The sequence below is a fragment of the Notamacropus eugenii genome, chromosome 1 (assembly GCF_028372415.1).
Source record: "Notamacropus eugenii isolate mMacEug1 chromosome 1, mMacEug1.pri_v2, whole genome shotgun sequence".
Taxonomy (NCBI): Eukaryota; Metazoa; Chordata; class Mammalia; order Diprotodontia; family Macropodidae; genus Notamacropus; species Notamacropus eugenii.
In genome coordinates, this window is record NC_092872.1 from 308,435,273 (window position 1) to 308,454,663 (window position 19,391).

Sequence of the window (19,391 nt, forward strand, 5' to 3'; positions counted from 1 at the left end):
TTCTTCCCCCTGGGGTTCAGGATCTTCTCCCCCTTTGCTGAGGTGGGGCTGTCTGGGACTGCTCTGATCCTGCACTGATCGCCTTTAGCCACAGCAAGAGGATCTCCCCTTAGCGATCTTTCTATCCTCATGGACTGAAAGTCTGTTTACCCCTTCTGCTGCTCCCACTGTTCCAGGGTTTTTCCTGGGGAGATATTCTCTGGACTCATCAAAGTCAACAAGATGAAGGAGATAGAAATCACCAATCACCCCACCATCTGGGCTCTGATTCTTTCAATATTTATGTTGCCCTCTGGTTCTAGAATAACAGGGCAGTTTTCCATGATAATTTCGTGAAAGATGATGTCCAGGCTCTTTTTTTTTTAATCATAGCTTTCAGGTAGTCCCCTAATTTTTAATTTGTCTCTCCTGGATCTATTTTCCAGGTCAGTTGTATTTCCAATGAGATATTTCACATTGTCTTCTATTTTTTCATTCTTTTGATATTGTTTTAATCCTAATTTCTTTTATCTGGCATATCATATTCCAAGCCCTTCTATCCCTTATTGTAGAAGATGCAGATATTGTGTTATCCTGATTGTATTTCCACAATATTTGAATTTTTTCTTTTGAGCTGCTTGCAATATTTTCTCCTTGACCTGGGAACTCTGAAATTTGGCTACAATATTCCTAGGAGTTTCTCTTTTTGGATCTCTTTCAGGAGGCGATCACTGGATTCTTTCAATATTTATTTTGCCCTCTGGTTCTAGAATACCAAGGCAGTTTTCCTTGATAATTTCATGAAAGATGATGTCTAGGCTTTATTTTATTTTATTTTATTTTTAATTTTATTTATTTTTAGATTTCGACATTCATTTCCACAAAATTTTGAGTTCCAATTTTTCTCCCCATCTCTCCCGTCCTCCCATCCCATAACACCTTGCATTCTGATTGCCCCTAACCTCAATGTACCCTCCCTTCTATCACACCCCATCCTTCCCTTATCCCCATCTTCTCTCTTTTCTTGTAGGATCAGATAAATTTCTGTACCCCATTACCTGTGTTTCTTATTTCCCAGTTATATGCAATAATAATTCTCAACATTTGTTTCTGTTACTTTGAGTTCCAACTTCTTTCCCTCCCTCTCTACCCATCCCCACTGAAGAGGCAAGCAATTCAATATAAGCTATATATGTGTCTTTCTGCAAAAGACTTCCATAATAATCATGTTGTATAGTACTAACTATATTGCCCTCTATCCTACCCTGTCCCCCCCCTTTTTTATTCTCTCATTTGACCTTGTCCCTTTCCAAAAGTGTTTACTTCTAGTCACTCCCTTCTCCCATTTGTCCTCCCTTCTATCATGTCCTCCACCCCACTTGTCCCCTCCTCCCCTATTTTCCCGTAGTGTAAGATAGATTTTCATACCACATTGAGTGAGCATGTTATTCCCTCCTTAAGCCATATGTGAAGAGGGTAAGCTTCACTAATCCCCTCTCACCTCCTCCCTTTTCTCCTCCATTGAACAAGATTTTTCTTATCTCTTTTATGAGTTATAGCCTACCCCATTCTATTTCTCCCTTTCTCCTCCCAATACTTTCCTCCCTCACCCCTTAATTTTTATTTTATTTTTATGGATATCCTCTATTCTGATTCAACTCAACCTGTACTCTGTGTGTGTGTGTGTGTGTGTGTGTGTGCATGTGTGTGTGTAATCACTCTACCTGCCCAAATACTGAGAAAAGTCTCAAGAGTTACAAATATTATCTTTCCATGTAGGAATGTAAACAGTTCAGCTTTAGAAAGTCTTTTATGATTTCTGGTTTCTGTTTGTCTTTTCATGTTGTTCTTGATTTTTGTGTTTGAAAGTCAAATTTTCTATTCGGTTCTGGTCTTTTCATCATGAATGCTTGAAAGTCCTCTATATCATTGAATGACCATTTATTCCCTTGAAGTATTATACTCAGTTTTGCTGGGTAGGTGATTCTTGGTTTTAATCTCAGTTCCTTTGACTTCTGGAATACCTTATTCCAAGCCCTTCGATCTCTTAATGTAGAAGTTGGCGGAGTCTGTGTTATCTTGATTGTATTTCCACAATATTGGTATTATTTTTTTTCTAACTCCTTGCAGTATTTTCTCCTTGACCTGGGAACTCTGAAATTTGGCCACAATATTCCTAGGAGTTTCTCTTTTCAAGCCTCTTTCAGGAGGTGATCAGTGGATTCTTTCAATATTTATCTTGCCCTCTGGGGTAATATCAGGGCAGTTTTCCTTGATAATTTCATGGAAGATAATGTCTAGGCTCTTTTTTTCATCATGAGTTTCAAGAAGTCCCATAATTTTTAAATTTTCTCTCCTGCATTTATTCTCCAGGTCTGTTGTTTTTCCAATGAGATGTTTCACATAATCTATTTTTTCAAACTTTTGGTTTTGTTTTCTAACTTCTTGGTTTATCTCATAGTCATTAGCTTCCCTCAACTCGATTCTCTCTTTTAGAGAACTATTTTGTTCAGTGAGCTTTTGAAACTTCTCTTCCATTTGGCTAATTCTGCTTTTTAAAACCTCCTTCCCCTCATTGGCTTTTTGGACCTCTTTTTCCAATTGAGTTAGCCTCTTTTTGAAGGTGTTATTTTCCTCAGTAGTTTTTTAGTTCTCCTTTAGCAGGCTGCTGACATGCTTTTCAAACTCTTCTTTGGCCTGAGCCCATTTCATATTCATTTTGGAGGTACTGGAGACAGAGGCCTTGACTTACTTTGACAGAATGCCTTGTTCTTCCTCATCCAAAAGGATGGAAGGAGACAGCTGTTCCCCAAGAAAGTAACCTACTATGGTCTTATTTCTTTTCCCGGGGGCATTTTCCTAGTCAGTTACTTGACTTCTGAATCTTTTGTCAAGAGGAGGGTCCTAGTGCTCCTCCTCTCCCCAGTACCATGTTCAAGGCTGAGATTCAGATCAGCTGCTCAGCTCTCCCAGAGGCTTTAGGTGGAGACAGGGCCACCACTGATGGCTGAGATTCAGATCAGCTGCTCATTTCCACCAGGAACTCTAAGCTGAGTTGCCTGGGCAATGGACCCAGGCTGCTTCCACATAGCAGCCCACTGCCTACTGCTGCCACTGCCTAGGACCACTGCTGAGGGAACCCCCTTTCCCCTCTCTCCCAGCTAGAAAAGCCCTCCCACACTGACCTTTGAAGTTTTTTTTTGTCACATGTGGGTTGAGAGATCTGGGACCCTCCCTGCTGGGAATTCTTCCCTGGAGGTCTGTTCAGGTCCTGTTCCTCCCAGTGCTGCATGGCCAGGGCTGGATTCCACTCCACTCAGCATCCCATGAGATAGACCTTTCCTGTCAGCCTTCCAGATTACATTTGGCTGGAAACCTCTTTCATTCCGCTGTTCTGTGGATTCTGCTGCTCTAGAATTTGTTGAGAGTCATTTGTTACAGGTGTTTTGTGGGCTATGGAGGAAGCACTAGAGTATATGTGTCTTTCTACTCCACCATCTTGACTCCACTCCCCCATGCTCTTTTTTTGATCATGGCTTTCAGGTAGTCCTACAATTTTTAAGTTGTCTCTCCTGCATCATTTTTCAGGTCAGTTGTGTTTCCAGTGAGATATTTCACATTATCTTCTATTTTTTTCATTCTTTTGGTTTTGTTTTGTAATTTCTTGGTTTCACATAAGGTCATTAGCTTCTATCTGCTCCATTCTAATTTTTAAAGAACTATTTTCTTTAAAGCATTCTTCTCCTCAATGGCTTTTGGGATCTTTTTTGCCATTTGAGTTAGCCTGAGGGGTGGAGCCAAGATGGTGGAGTAGAAAGACAAAAAAATGCAGGCTCTCCCCACATAGCCCATAAAACACCTGTAGAGAGGGACTCTCAACAAATTTTGGAGCAGCAGAAGTGGAGAAAAACAGAGAGGAAGAGATTTCCAGCCCAGGGTGACCTGAAAGGTCCATGGGAAATGTCAGTTGCACTAGATTCAGAGTGATTAGCCCAGCCCAGCCTTGGCCACATGGCACACAGCTCGTGAACAGCCCTTGGGGGCAGAATCTCCAGTCTTGGAATCCCCAGTCTCAGCAGCAGTGGGTCTGCAGATCCCTCAACCCACAAGTGCCAAAGGTCAGTGACAGGGTTTTTTCAGCTGGCCAGGAAGGGAGAGAAGCATTCCCATAGCTCTGGCCTCAGGCAGTGGCCCACAGAGGCCACATTGGGCAGGTGGCAGGACTTCTCACAGTAGCCCCTACAGCAGCCTGAGACCATTGCTGGATCATAAAAACCCCTGGGGGTGCTGAGGGAGCTGGTCTTTGTCTCACACTGAATGGTGGCCCTGCCCCCACAGCTTGACTGAATCCCACCCCCCCAACCCCCTCCCCAGTTCTAGCTTGGTGGAACTGGAGGTCAGGTGCCTGTGGAGAGGAAACTCTGCTAAGATTCTGGGCACAAAAATCCTTCCCTGCACCCAGACCAGTACACTCTTGATTGTGCCACCTTGGAAGAACTGATATCTTACAGGTCCCCAGAGTATACCCTACTCTTGACAAAGGACCCAAAAGTCAAGTAACTGGTTGGGAAAATGCCCAAAAAAGGGGAAAAAAATAAGACCATAGAAGGTTACTTTCTTGGTGAACAGATATCTCCTCCCATCCTTTCGGGTGAGGAATAACAATGCTTACCATCAGGGAAAGACATAAAAGTCAAGGCTTCTGTATACCAAACATCCAAAATAAATATTCAATGGGCTCAGGCCATGGAAGAGCTCAAAAAGGATTTTGAAAATTGAGTTAGCCTGTTTTTGAAGGTGTTATTTTCTTCAGCACTTTTTGGGTCTCCTTTAGCAATCTGTTAACTTGCTTTTTATGATTTCCTTGCATCATTCTCATTTCTCTTCCCAATTTTTCTTCTACTTCTCTTACTTGATTTTCAAAATTCTTTTTGAGCTCTTCCATGGCCTGAGACCATTGCATATTTATTTTGGAGGTTTTGAATGCAGAAGCCTTGACTTTGATGTCTTTCTCTGATGATATGCATTGTTCTTCCTCATCAGAAAGGATGGAAGAAAATACCTGTTGACTAAGAAAGTAGCCTTCTATAGTCTTATTTTTTCCCTTTTTTGGGGGCATTTTCCTAAGTAATTACTTGACTTTTGAGTCCTTTGTCAAGAGGAACGTATATTCTGGGGACCTGTAAGTTCTCAGTTTCTCCAAGATGGCACAACCAAGGGAGAGGAGTTTATCCTCTCCTGGCCTCTGCTCTGTTCTGTGAGCAGGATTTTTTCTCCAGAGCCTCCATTAGCAGCACTTGTCCTCACACCAGGGTGTCTCTCAGGGCTGAGATCCATATCAGTTGCTCAATTCCCCCAGAGTTTTTGAGTCGAGGGCTCCAAAATTGGACACTGCTGCTAGTAGGGTCAGACCATTTTCCCTTCTCACCCAAGTGAAAGAGTTTTCTTACTTACCTTTGAAGCTGTCTTTGACATTTGTGGGTTGAGAATCTGGGAACTGCTGCTACTGGTGGCACCCTGAAAGCTGTTCCAGTCCTGACCCTGATGGTGCCATCCACACTGGGCTGCACTCCACTCTGTGTCTGATGTGATAATCTTTCCTGTTGGCCTTCTAGACTTTCTTCGGCTGGAAATACCTTTCATTCTGTCGTTTTGTGGCTTCTGCTGCTCTAGAATTTGTTTAGGGCCATTTTTACAGGTATTTTATAGGCTATGGGGGGAGCTTCTACAGGTGCATCCTTCAACTCCACCATCTTGGCTCCATCCCCCTCCATATATATCAACTTACAAGTCTTTATATTACTTGCAAGACTTGTGGTATCATCACTCAGCAACCATTTCTTCAAAATATCATCATTCTACAGGCAGAGTAGTGATGTCATCACCAATATTTTTTTTTTGAAATATCAACATTCTACTAACATAACAGTGCAGCCATTTTATAAGACATAGAAAACTTCTACAGATTCATTTTGGATTTTTGCTTTTCCATTTTACCAGATAGGGCAATACCTTTGCATTTCTTTAACTGCTAGAAAAATCATAGTACAATATATATTTCTACTTACAAGTCTCTATATAATTTATGATTACTTTGAGAAATATTAACAACTATGTAGCCATCAAGATAACAGTTGGGTGGTCTGATCTCCAAGCAGAGTACCTGTAAGTATTTTATGCATGTGTGTGTATGTATGTGATTGGGTGTATATATGTGTGTATTCACATGTGTCTATATGTTATAAATACATATGTGTACTCCTATGTGTTCATATGTGTATATACTTATATGTATTGTGGTTGTATATGTACTTGTACACAATAAATGAAACATACTTTGAATCCAGATTATTAGTGTTTCACTCAATTGCTTATTCCCAGCCACATACTATATAATTACTATACATTTGTTGATTTGAATTGAGTTGAAATCAGTGTACATTTCCTGAATGTTGATACTTGTGATATCATCCCTTAGCAACCATTTCTTTAAGATGTCTACATTCTACAGGCAGAGCGGTGATGTCATCACTCAGCATCCATTTTTTTGAAAACTGAACATTCTAGTGGCATAGCAGTGCAGCCATTTTATAAAAGACTGGATCTTTCTATGGACTGGTCTTGGAGTTGTGTTTTTCTACTCTATGGGACAGGGTAAAACATTTCCACTTCTTAACCTTCTAGAATAATCAAAATTCACCATGTGTTTCTACTTACAAGACTTTATATAATTTGTAAGACTACTTGGGAAAAAAGTAAGAGATATACAGCTGTCAAAAAATCAGCTGGGTGATCCGATCTCCAAGCAGTTCCCTGTTTTAGAGTACATGTAATTATGTGTGTGTGATTGAGTGTATTTGTGTGTAAGTACATGTACATGTATGTTATAAATATGTATATTTAAATATATGTGCATAGCTATATATATGTACAAGTATGTGAGTTGGTATACATATCTGAACGCTCACAGAATAAAACATAATTTAAATACAGATCCTTAATATATTACTCAATTCTTTATCCCTAGCCACATAATAGGTAAGTACAATATATCTGTTAATTTGAATTGAGTTGAAATCAGTGCACATTCACTGACTGTTGATACTTATGATATCATCACTCAGCAAACATTTCAGTAAAATGTCAGCATTCTACAGGCAGAGCAGTGCAGCCATTTTATAACACACAGTATCCTTCCATGGACTGGTCTTGGGTTTGTGCTTTTCTATTTTACCAGTTAGAGTCAAACCTTTGCACTTCCTGTTCCTCGAAAAAAATCAAAGTGCACCATATATTTCTACTTACAAGTCTTTAAATAATTTGTACAACTGCTTTGGGAAAAGGTAAGAGACATATAGCCCACAAAGTAACAGCTGGGTGATCTGGTCTGCCAGGAAGTCCCTGTTTTAGAATACCTGTAATTATTTTTTCAGTTTGTGTGTGTGTGTGTGTGTGTGATTGGATGTATTTATGTGTGTGTGTACATGTACCTGTATATATCTGTATATTATGTATATATTATAAATATATATAGGTAAACATATATGTACCTACATGTATGTACTTAAGTATACGTGTGGTTCTATATTGACCTGTACTCTCACACAATTAATGAAACATAATTTGAATCCAGATCCTTAGGGTTTTACTCAATTCTGTATCCCCAGCCACATACTAGGTAATTATAATATATATGTATATATACATATATATATGTCGATTTAAGTTGAGTTTTAATCAATGTACATTTCCTGACTGTTGATAGTTGTAATATCATCGGTCAGTAACCATTTCTTTAAGGTGTCAACATTCTACAGGCAGAGCAGTGATGTCATCACTCAGCAACCCTTTTTTTGAAATGTTAACATTCTACTGGCATAGCAGTGCAGCCATTTTATGAGAGACCGGATCCTTCTAAAGACTGCTCTTGTATTTGTATTTTCCTATTTTACAGGACAGAGTAAAATATTTGCCATTCTTAAGCTTCTAGAATAATCAAAGTTCACCATATAGTTCTACTTATAAGCCTTTATATATTTTGTAAGACTACTTTGGAAAAAGGTAAGAGACATATAGCCACAGAAGAAACAGATGGGTGATCTGATCTCCAAGCAGCTCTCTATTTTACAGTACCTGCAATTATTTTTGCTTGTGTGTGTATGCGTGCGTGCGTGCGTGAGATTAAGTGTTTTGATGTGTGTATGTACGTGTATATTATAAATGTGTGTATATATAAGCATATATGTATTTATATGTATGTCCACATATGTATGTGTGTATGTATGCATCAACATATACATAACGTATGAAACAGAAATTTAACTCAGATCATCAGTGTATTTCTCAATTCTGTATCCCCAGCCACATAGTAGGTAACTACTATATACACACTGATTTGAATTGAGTTGAAATCAATCCATATTTCCTGACTTTTCGTCCTTGTGATATCATCCCTCAGAAACCACTTCCTTAAGATGTCCACATGCTGTAGGTCGAGTAGTTATGTCACCACCCAGCAACCATTTTTTCGAAATAACAACACTCCACTCTCATAGCAGTGCAGCCTTTTAATAAGGCACAGGATCCTACTATGGACCGGTGTTGGATGTGCGTTTTTCTCTTTTATTGGACAGGGTAAAAACTTTGCACTTTTATCTCCTAGATAAATCATAGTACACCATATGTTTCTACTTATAAGGCTTTACGTAATTTGTAAGAACAATTTGGAAAAAGGGAAGAGATATATAGTCATCAAAATAACAGCTGGGTGATCTGTTCTGCAAGCAGTTCAGTGATTTAGAAGACTGGTAATTATTTATTCATGTGTATACATGTGTGTGTGCTTGTGTATATTTATGTGTGTATGCACATGTATAGGTACATTATAAATATGCATATATACGAATATATGCATATATTTGTATAAGTATGTGTGTATATATTCCTGAACACTCACAAAATTATTGAAACATACTTTGAATTCATACATTTATGTTTTACTCACTTCTGGATCTCCAGCCACGTACTTGGTAATTACCATATATCTGTTCATTTGAATTGTTTAGAAATCAGTACACTTTTCCTGACTTTTGGTAATTATGATATCTTCACTCAGCAACTATTTCTTTAAAATGTCAAAATTGAAATGGAAGAGAAGTGATGTCATGACTCAGCTACCATTTTTTTGAAATGTCAACAAGCCACTGTCACAGCAGTGTGGCCATTTCATAAGACATACAATCCTTCTGCAAACCAGGCTTGGATTTGCAATTTTCAGTTTTACAGGATAGGGTAAAATATTTGCACGTCTTTATCTGCTAGAAAAATCATAGTACAAAATATATTTCTGCTTACATGTCTTTTATATACTTTGTAAAACTACTTTGGAAAAAGGTAAGGGAAATATATCCATTACAATAACAACTGGGTCATCTGATCTCCAAGCAGCTCCCTGTATTAGAATACCTGTAATTATTTATACATATGTGTCTATGTATGTATGTGTGTGTCTATGTATGTGAGTGTGATTGGTTATATTTATGTGTGTATGTACATGTATAGGTATATTATAAGTATATATACATGTATTTATAGGTATATGTGCTTGAATATATACCTGAACACTCACACAATTAATTAATCATAATTTGAATCCAGATCCTGAGTGTTTTACTCAGTTCTATAGGCCCAGCCACATACTAGGTAATTACTATATAGCTATTGAAATGAGCTGAAATCATCGCACATTTCCTGTCTGTTGATATTTGTGATATTGTCATTCAGCAACCATTTCTTTAAGATGTCAACATTCTACAGGCAGAGTGGTGATATCATCACTCAACAACCATTTTTTGGAAATCTGAACATTCTAATAGAATAGCGGTGCAGCCATTTTATAAAACACCAGATCCTTCCACTTCTTTACCTTCTAGAATAATCAAAGTGCACCATATATTTCTACTTACAAGTCTTTAAATAATTTGTACAACTGCTTTGGGAAAAGGTAAGAGACATATAGCCCACAAAGTAACAGCTGGGTGATCTGGTCTGCCAGGAAGTCCCTGTTTTAGAATACCTGTAATTATTTTTTCAGTTTGTGTGTGTGTGTGTGTGTGTGATTGGATGTATTTATGTGTGTGTGTACATGTACCTGTATATATCTGTATATTATGTATATATTATAAATATATATAGGTAAACATATATGTACCTACATGTATGTACTTAAGTATACGTGTGGTTCTATATTGACCTGTACTCTCACACAATTAATGAAACATAATTTGAATCCAGATCCTTAGGGTTTTACTCAATTCTGTATCCCCAGCCACATACTAGGTAATTATAATATATATGTATATATACATATATATATGTCGATTTAAGTTGAGTTTTAATCAATGTACATTTCCTGACTGTTGATAGTTGTAATATCATCGGTCAGTAACCATTTCTTTAAGGTGTCAACATTCTACAGGCAGAGCAGTGATGTCATCACTCAGCAACCCTTTTTTTGAAATGTTAACATTCTACTGGCATAGCAGTGCAGCCATTTTATGAGAGACCGGATCCTTCTAAAGACTGCTCTTGTATTTGTATTTTCCTATTTTACAGGACAGAGTAAAATATTTGCCATTCTTAAGCTTCTAGAATAATCAAAGTTCACCATATAGTTCTACTTATAAGCCTTTATATATTTTGTAAGACTACTTTGGAAAAAGGTAAGAGACATATAGCCACAGAAGAAACAGATGGGTGATCTGATCTCCAAGCAGCTCTCTATTTTACAGTACCTGCAATTATTTTTGCTTGTGTGTGTATGCGTGCGTGCGTGCGTGAGATTAAGTGTTTTGATGTGTGTATGTACGTGTATATTATAAATGTGTGTATATATAAGCATATATGTATTTATATGTATGTCCACATATGTATGTGTGTATGTATGCATCAACATATACATAACGTATGAAACAGAAATTTAACTCAGATCATCAGTGTATTTCTCAATTCTGTATCCCCAGCCACATAGTAGGTAACTACTATATACACACTGATTTGAATTGAGTTGAAATCAATCCATATTTCCTGACTTTTCGTCCTTGTGATATCATCCCTCAGAAACCACTTCCTTAAGATGTCCACATGCTGTAGGTCGAGTAGTTATGTCACCACCCAGCAACCATTTTTTCGAAATAACAACACTCCACTCTCATAGCAGTGCAGCCTTTTAATAAGGCACAGGATCCTACTATGGACCGGTGTTGGATGTGCGTTTTTCTCTTTTATTGGACAGGGTAAAAACTTTGCACTTTTATCTCCTAGATAAATCATAGTACACCATATGTTTCTACTTATAAGGCTTTACGTAATTTGTAAGAACAATTTGGAAAAAGGGAAGAGATATATAGTCATCAAAATAACAGCTGGGTGATCTGTTCTGCAAGCAGTTCAGTGATTTAGAAGACTGGTAATTATTTATTCATGTGTATACATGTGTGTGTGCTTGTGTATATTTATGTGTGTATGCACATGTATAGGTACATTATAAATATGCATATATACGAATATATGCATATATTTGTATAAGTATGTGTGTATATATTCCTGAACACTCACAAAATTATTGAAACATACTTTGAATTCATACATTTATGTTTTACTCACTTCTGGATCTCCAGCCACGTACTTGGTAATTACCATATATCTGTTCATTTGAATTGTTTAGAAATCAGTACACTTTTCCTGACTTTTGGTAATTATGATATCTTCACTCAGCAACTATTTCTTTAAAATGTCAAAATTGAAATGGAAGAGAAGTGATGTCATGACTCAGCTACCATTTTTTTGAAATGTCAACAAGCCACTGTCACAGCAGTGTGGCCATTTCATAAGACATACAATCCTTCTGCAAACCAGGCTTGGATTTGCAATTTTCAGTTTTACAGGATAGGGTAAAATATTTGCACGTCTTTATCTGCTAGAAAAATCATAGTACAAAATATATTTCTGCTTACATGTCTTTTATATACTTTGTAAAACTACTTTGGAAAAAGGTAAGGGAAATATATCCATTACAATAACAACTGGGTCATCTGATCTCCAAGCAGCTCCCTGTATTAGAATACCTGTAATTATTTATACATATGTGTCTATGTATGTATGTGTGTGTCTATGTATGTGAGTGTGATTGGTTATATTTATGTGTGTATGTACATGTATAGGTATATTATAAGTATATATACATGTATTTATAGGTATATGTGCTTGAATATATACCTGAACACTCACACAATTAATTAATCATAATTTGAATCCAGATCCTGAGTGTTTTACTCAGTTCTATAGGCCCAGCCACATACTAGGTAATTACTATATAGCTATTGAAATGAGCTGAAATCATCGCACATTTCCTGTCTGTTGATATTTGTGATATTGTCATTCAGCAACCATTTCTTTAAGATGTCAACATTCTACAGGCAGAGTGGTGATATCATCACTCAACAACCATTTTTTGGAAATCTGAACATTCTAATAGAATAGCGGTGCAGCCATTTTATAAAACACCAGATCCTTCCACTTCTTTACCTTCTAGAATAATCAAAGTACACCATATATTTCTACTTAGAAGATCTGACATAATTTTTAAGACCCATTTGGAAAAACGTAAGAGACAAGTAGCCATCAAAATAATAACTGGGTGATCTGATCTGAAAGCAGCTTGCTGTTTTAAAATACCTGTAATTATTTGTATATGTGTATATATGTGTGTGCTTGCGTGTACGTACCTGAATACGTATATTATCAATATGTATATGTAAATATATGCATAGACATATATTTACATGTGTGAGTTTGTAAACATACTTGAACATTCACACAACCAATGAAACATAAGTTCAGTACAGATCTGTAGTGTATTACTCAATTCTGTATCCCCAGCCACATACTAGGTAATTTCTATATATCTGTTGATTCTAACTGAGTTGAAATCAGTGCACATTTTCTGCCAGTTCATACTTATGATATCATCTTTCAGTCACCACTTCTGTAAAATGTCAATATTCTGCAGGCAGAGCAGGGCAACCATTTTATAAGACACAGTAACCTTCCACAGATTGGTCTTGGATTTCTGTTTTTCTATTTTTTCAGATAGGCTAAACCTTTTGCACTTCTTTGTCATCAACAAAAATCAAAGTACACCATATATTTCTACTTACAAGTCTATGTAATTTGTAAGACTACTCTGAAAAAGACAAGAGAGTTATAACCATCAATATAACAGCCTGGTGATCTGACCCCCAAGCAGCTCCGTGTTTCAGAACACCTGTAATTATTTTTCTTGTGTGTGTGTGATTGAGTGTATTTATGTGTATATGTCAATGTAGCTGTATATTATAAATATATGTGTAACATATATGTACCTATATATATGTACCGATATGTATTCATATGTATGTGTGGTTATGTATTTATCTGTACACTAACAATTAATGAATCATAATTTGAATCCAGATCCTTAGTGTTTCACTGAATTCTGTATACCCAGCCACATACTAGGTATTTAGTATATATCTGTTGTATTGAATTGATTTGAAATCAGTGTACATTTCCTGACTGTTGATATTTGTGATGTCATCACTCAGCAACCATTTCTTTTAAATGTCAACATTCAACAGGGAGAGCAGTGATGTCACCATTGCGGAAACATTTTTGTGAAATTTCAACATTCCACGCTCAAAGCAGTGCAGCAATCCCTCTACGCATTAGTGTTGGATTTGCATTTTTCTGTTTTACTGGATAGGGTAAAAACTTTGCACTTCTTTATTTCCTACATAAATCATATTACTTCTTCTATTTCTACCTACAAGTCTTTATATAATATGGAAGACTACTTTGCAAAAAGGGAAGAGACATATAGACATCAAAATAACAACTGGGTGATCAGATTTCGAAGCAGCTCCCTTGTGAGTACCTGTAATTATTTGTGTCTATGTATATGTGTGTGTGTATTTGTGTGATTGGGTGTATTTATGTGTGTATGTACATATATATTATGTATATAAAAACATATATTTGTGTATATATGTATATGTGTGTGTTTGTATATATAACAGGACACTCACACAGTTAATGAAACATAACTTGAATTCAGATCCTTAGTCTTTCAACTCAATTTTGTATCCATCACTATGTACCAGGTATTACTATGTATTTATATATATGCACATATATATTATATCTATACTATATATACACATATATATATACATAAACATATACATACGTATATACAAGCATATATATATATATTGAAATGAAGTGAGTTGAAATCAGTGCAGTTTTCATGACTGTTAATATGTGTAATATCATCACACTGGAACCATTTCTTTTAAATGTTCACATTCTACAGGCAGAACAGTGATGTCACCACTCAGCAGCAATTTTTTTGAAATGACAACATTCTACTCTCATAGCAGTGCGGTCACTTAATAAGACTCAGGATCCTTCTAAAAATTAGCCTTGTATTTGCATTTTTCTTTATTACTGGATAGGATAAAACTTTTGCACTTTTTTATCTTCTAGATAAATCATAGTACGCCATATATTTCTATTGACAAGTCTGTATATAATTTGTAAGGCTACTTTTGAAAAAGGTAGAAATATAGCCATCAAAAGAACAGGTGGGTGATCTGATCTCCAGTCATCTCCCTGTTTTAGAGTACCTCTAAGTGGTTTACGTATGTGTGTGTGATTGTGTGTATGGATGTGTATGTGCATGTATATGTATATACACATATATGTACTTATGTAGTTATATTTAGGCGCTTTTATGTATGTTTTTGTATATATGCCTGTACACTCACACAACTAATGAAACATAATTCGAATCAGTTCCTTAATGTTTTACTCAGTCCTGTATCCCCAGCCACATACTGGGTACTGACTAGATATACATTTAATTGAATTGACTTGAAATCAGTGCACATTTCCTGAGTGTTGATGCATGTCCTATCATCACTCAGCAATCATTTCTTTAAAATATCAATATTCCACAGGCAGAACAGCAACAATTTTTTTGGAAATGACAACATTCTACTCTCATAATGGTGCCTCCATGGAGTAAGGCGTAGGATCCTTCTACAGATTGGTGTCACATTTGCATTTTTGTCTTTTACTGGATGGGGTTAAAACTTTACACTTCTTTATCTCCTAGATAAACCATAGTACACCATATATTTCTACTCACAAGTTTTTATATAAATTCTAAGACTACTTTGGAAAAAGGTAAGAAATATATAGCCAGTTGGGTGATCTGATCTCCCATCAGCTCTGTGTTTTAGAGTACCTGTGATTATTTTGTGTTTGTGTGTGTGTGTGTGTGTGTGTGTGTGTGTGAGATTGGGTGTATTTATGTGTGCGTGTACATCTATATGTATATTTTAATTCAATAAGTACATACATGTACTTATATGTGTGTACTTTTATGTATGTTTTGGTATATATAACAGTACACCCAAACACTTAAAGGAACAATTTCAATCCAGATCCTTAGTGTTTACTCTGTACTGTATCCCTAGCCACATACTAGGTAATTACTATCTATCTATTAAATTGAATTGAGTTGAAATCAGTGCACATTTACTGACAGTTGATACTAGTGATACTATCACTCAGCAGTCATTTCTTTTAAATGTCAACATTGAACAAGGAGAGCAATGATGTCACCACTCAGGAAACATTTTTGTGAAATGTCAACATTCCATTCTCAAAACAGTGCAGCCATTTCATTAGGCACAGGATCCTTCTAAGGATTAGTGTTAGATTTGCATTTTTCTGTTTTACTGGACAGAGTAAAAACTTTCCACTTTTTATCTCCTACATAAATCATATTGCTACTTATATTTCTACTTACAAGACTTTATATAATTTGGAAGACTAATTTGCAAAAAGGGAAAAGACATGCAACCATAAAAATAACTACTGGGTGATCAGATCTCGAAGCAGCTCCCTGGTTTAGAGCACCTGTAATTTTGTGTATGTGTGTATATGTGTGTGTGATTGGGTGTATTTATTTATGTACATTCATATATGTTATACACATGCACATATGTGTGTGTACATGTTGTGCATGTATGTATGTGTGTGTTTGTATATCTACCTGGACACTCACACAATTAATGAAACATAATTTGAATACAGATCCTTAGTGGTTTACTCAATTCTGTATGCTGAGCCATATACTATGTAATTACTATATTTCTATTCAAATGAATTGAGTTCAACTCAGTGCACATTTCCTGAAAGTTGCTACTTACACCATCACTCAGTAACCATTTCTTGAAAATGTCAACATTCTACAGGCAGAGCAGTGATCCCATCACTCAGCAACCACTATTTTGAAATGACAACTTTCTACTCTTATGCTACCATTTAATAAGGCAAAGGATCCTTCAACAGAATGGTGTTGGATTTGCATTTTTCTGTTTTACTGGATAGGGTAAAAAACTTTTTACTTCTTTATCTCCTACATAAGTCGTAGAACACCTTATATTTCTACTTAAAATCTTTATATAATTGGTAAGGCTACTTTGCAAAACTGTAAAAGATGTATAGCCATCAAAAATACAGCTGGGTGATTAGATCTCCAAGCAGCTCCATTTAGAGTACATGTAATTGTGTGTGTTTATGTGTGTACGTGTGTGTGATTGGGTGTATTTATGTCTGTATGTCTATGTATGTTTATGTACATGTGTTTGTATATGTACCTGGGCACTCACACAATTAATGAAACATAATATGAATCTTTATGCCCAGCCATAGACTAGGTAATTATTATACATCTATTGAGTTGAATGGAGTTGAAATCAGTGCATATTTGTTGTTGACTGTTGATGCTAATGATATCACCACTCAGCAACCATTTCTTCAAAATGTCAACATTCTACAGGCAGATCACTTATGTCACCATTCAGCAACTATGTTTTTGTAATGGCAGCAGTCTTCTCTCATAACAGTGCAGCCTTTAAGCAAGGCACAGCGTCCTTCTACGGATTGGTGTTGAATCTGCATTCTTTTACTGCATAGGGTAAAAACTTTGGACTCCTTTATCTTCTAGATAAATCATATATTCTTATATTTCTACTTACAAGTTTTTATATAAATTGTAAGACTACTTTGGAAAAAGGTAAGAATTATATAGCCATCAAAATTACAATCGGGTGATCTGATCTCCCATCAGCCCCGTGTTTTAGAGGACCTGGATTATTTTGTGTTTGTGTGTGTGTTGTGTGTGATTGGGTGTATTTATGTGTGTATTTACATTTATATGTATAATTATATACATACATATTTGCACTTAAACGTATGGACTTTACATATATTTTTGTATGCATGCCTGTACACATAAACATTTAATGAAACATAATTTAAATCCAAAGCCTGGTGTTTTACTCTATACTGTATCTCCAGCCACATACTAGGTAATTATTATTTATCAATTAAATTGAATTGAGTTGAAATCAGTGCACATATCCTGTTTGTTGATTCATGTGATATCACCACTCAGCAACCATTTCCTTAAAATGTCAGCATTCCTCAGGCATAGCAATGAAGACATCCCTCTGCAACCATATTTTTGAAATGTCAACATTTTAATAGCATAGCGGTGCAGCCATTTAATATGACACATGATCCTTCTACAGACTGGTTTTGTGTTTGAAATTTTCATTTTTCCAGATTGGGTAATACTTTTGTACTTCTTTATCTTCTAGATAAATCATATTACGCTATATATTTCTATTTAGAAGTCTTTGTATAATTTATAAGACTACGTTGGAAAAAGGTAATAGAAATATATAGCCACCAAAAGAACAGTTGGGTGATCTGATCTCCAAGCAGCTCCCTGTTTTAGACTACCTGTAATTATTTTGTGTGAGTATATGAGTATGTATTTTGTGTGATTGGGTGTATTTATGTGTGTATACAAATGTATATGTATATTATAAGTATATATAGACATATGTACTTACATGTATGTACATTTGTATATGTTTTTGTATTTATACCTATACATTCACACAATTAATGAAACAAAATTTGAATGTTTCCTTAGTGTTTTATTCTTTACTGTATCCCCAGTCACATACTTGGTAATCACTATATTTCTATTTAATTGAATTGAGTTGAAATCAGTGCATATTCCCTGACTGTTGTTACTAGTGGCATCATCACTCAGCAACCATTTCTTTAAAATGTCAGCCTTCTACAGGCAGAGCAGTGATGTCACCACTCAGCAACCATTTCTTTTAAATGCTAACATTCTACTCTCATAGCAGTGCACATTTTTAATAAGGCGTAGGATCCTCCTATGGACTGGTGGTGGATTTGCATTTTTCTCTTTTGCTGAATTGGTTAAAAACCTTGTACTTTCTATCTCCTAGATAAATCACAGTACACCATACATTTCTACTCACAAATCTTTATATAATTTGTAAGACTACTTTGGAAATACATAGGAGACATATAGCCATCAAAATAACAGCAGGGTGATCTGTTCTCCCGGCAGTTCCCTGTTTTAGAGTACCTGTAATTACTTGTGTATGTGTGGGTGCCAGGCCTAGAGGCCTGTGGGCTACCCGAGTCTTACCTTACCTCTATCGGAGGTCTTCAGCTGGCCAAACCAGATAGTCGTATGAGAGAAGAGACCTATCAGAGTCGAACAAGGGTTGAGCTTTATTTCAGGGTTCTGGTTACAAGTGCAGGGGAATTCTTCCTTAGGAGGGAGCGAAGAATCTCCCAAGGAGGCAAAGATCTTACAATAAGAGATTGGAAGCAGAAGTGTAAGTGGGGAGAGAGGGGGAGGGAAGAGAGGAGAGAGGAAAAGCAGAGCCTTGTTGTCCTGTCCGCTCCGCGCCCCTCCGCCCAAGAGAACTTTCAGGCTTTCCTGACCCTACTTAAGCTCTCCAGTCGCATAGTTTGCATCTGAATACCGTGCCTGTTAGATAACAATAGGCGTGCCCAGATCCAGGACAGTCTCGAGGGGGATGCTCCTCCCATCACGTTTCTCACGGGAAGAGGCGGAAATACACGAGATAGCTCGGTTCACCTCGATTCCCAGCCGTTTTCCTGGGGGGCCTCGTGAAAACTCTAAGATTTAGAAGTTCCCACCTTTACCCGCCCGAGACCACCCACACGGAATTGAGCTTCCAACCCCAGCATGTGGGTGTGTATATGTGTTTGTGTGTGGGTGTGATTCGATGTATTAATGTATGTACATGTATATGTATAGTGTAAATATACATGTATTTCTTTACATGTATGTACTTATATGTATGTTTGATTTTGTATATAACTGAACACTCATACAATGAATGAAACATAATTTGAATCCAGATTCTTAGTGTTTTATTCCA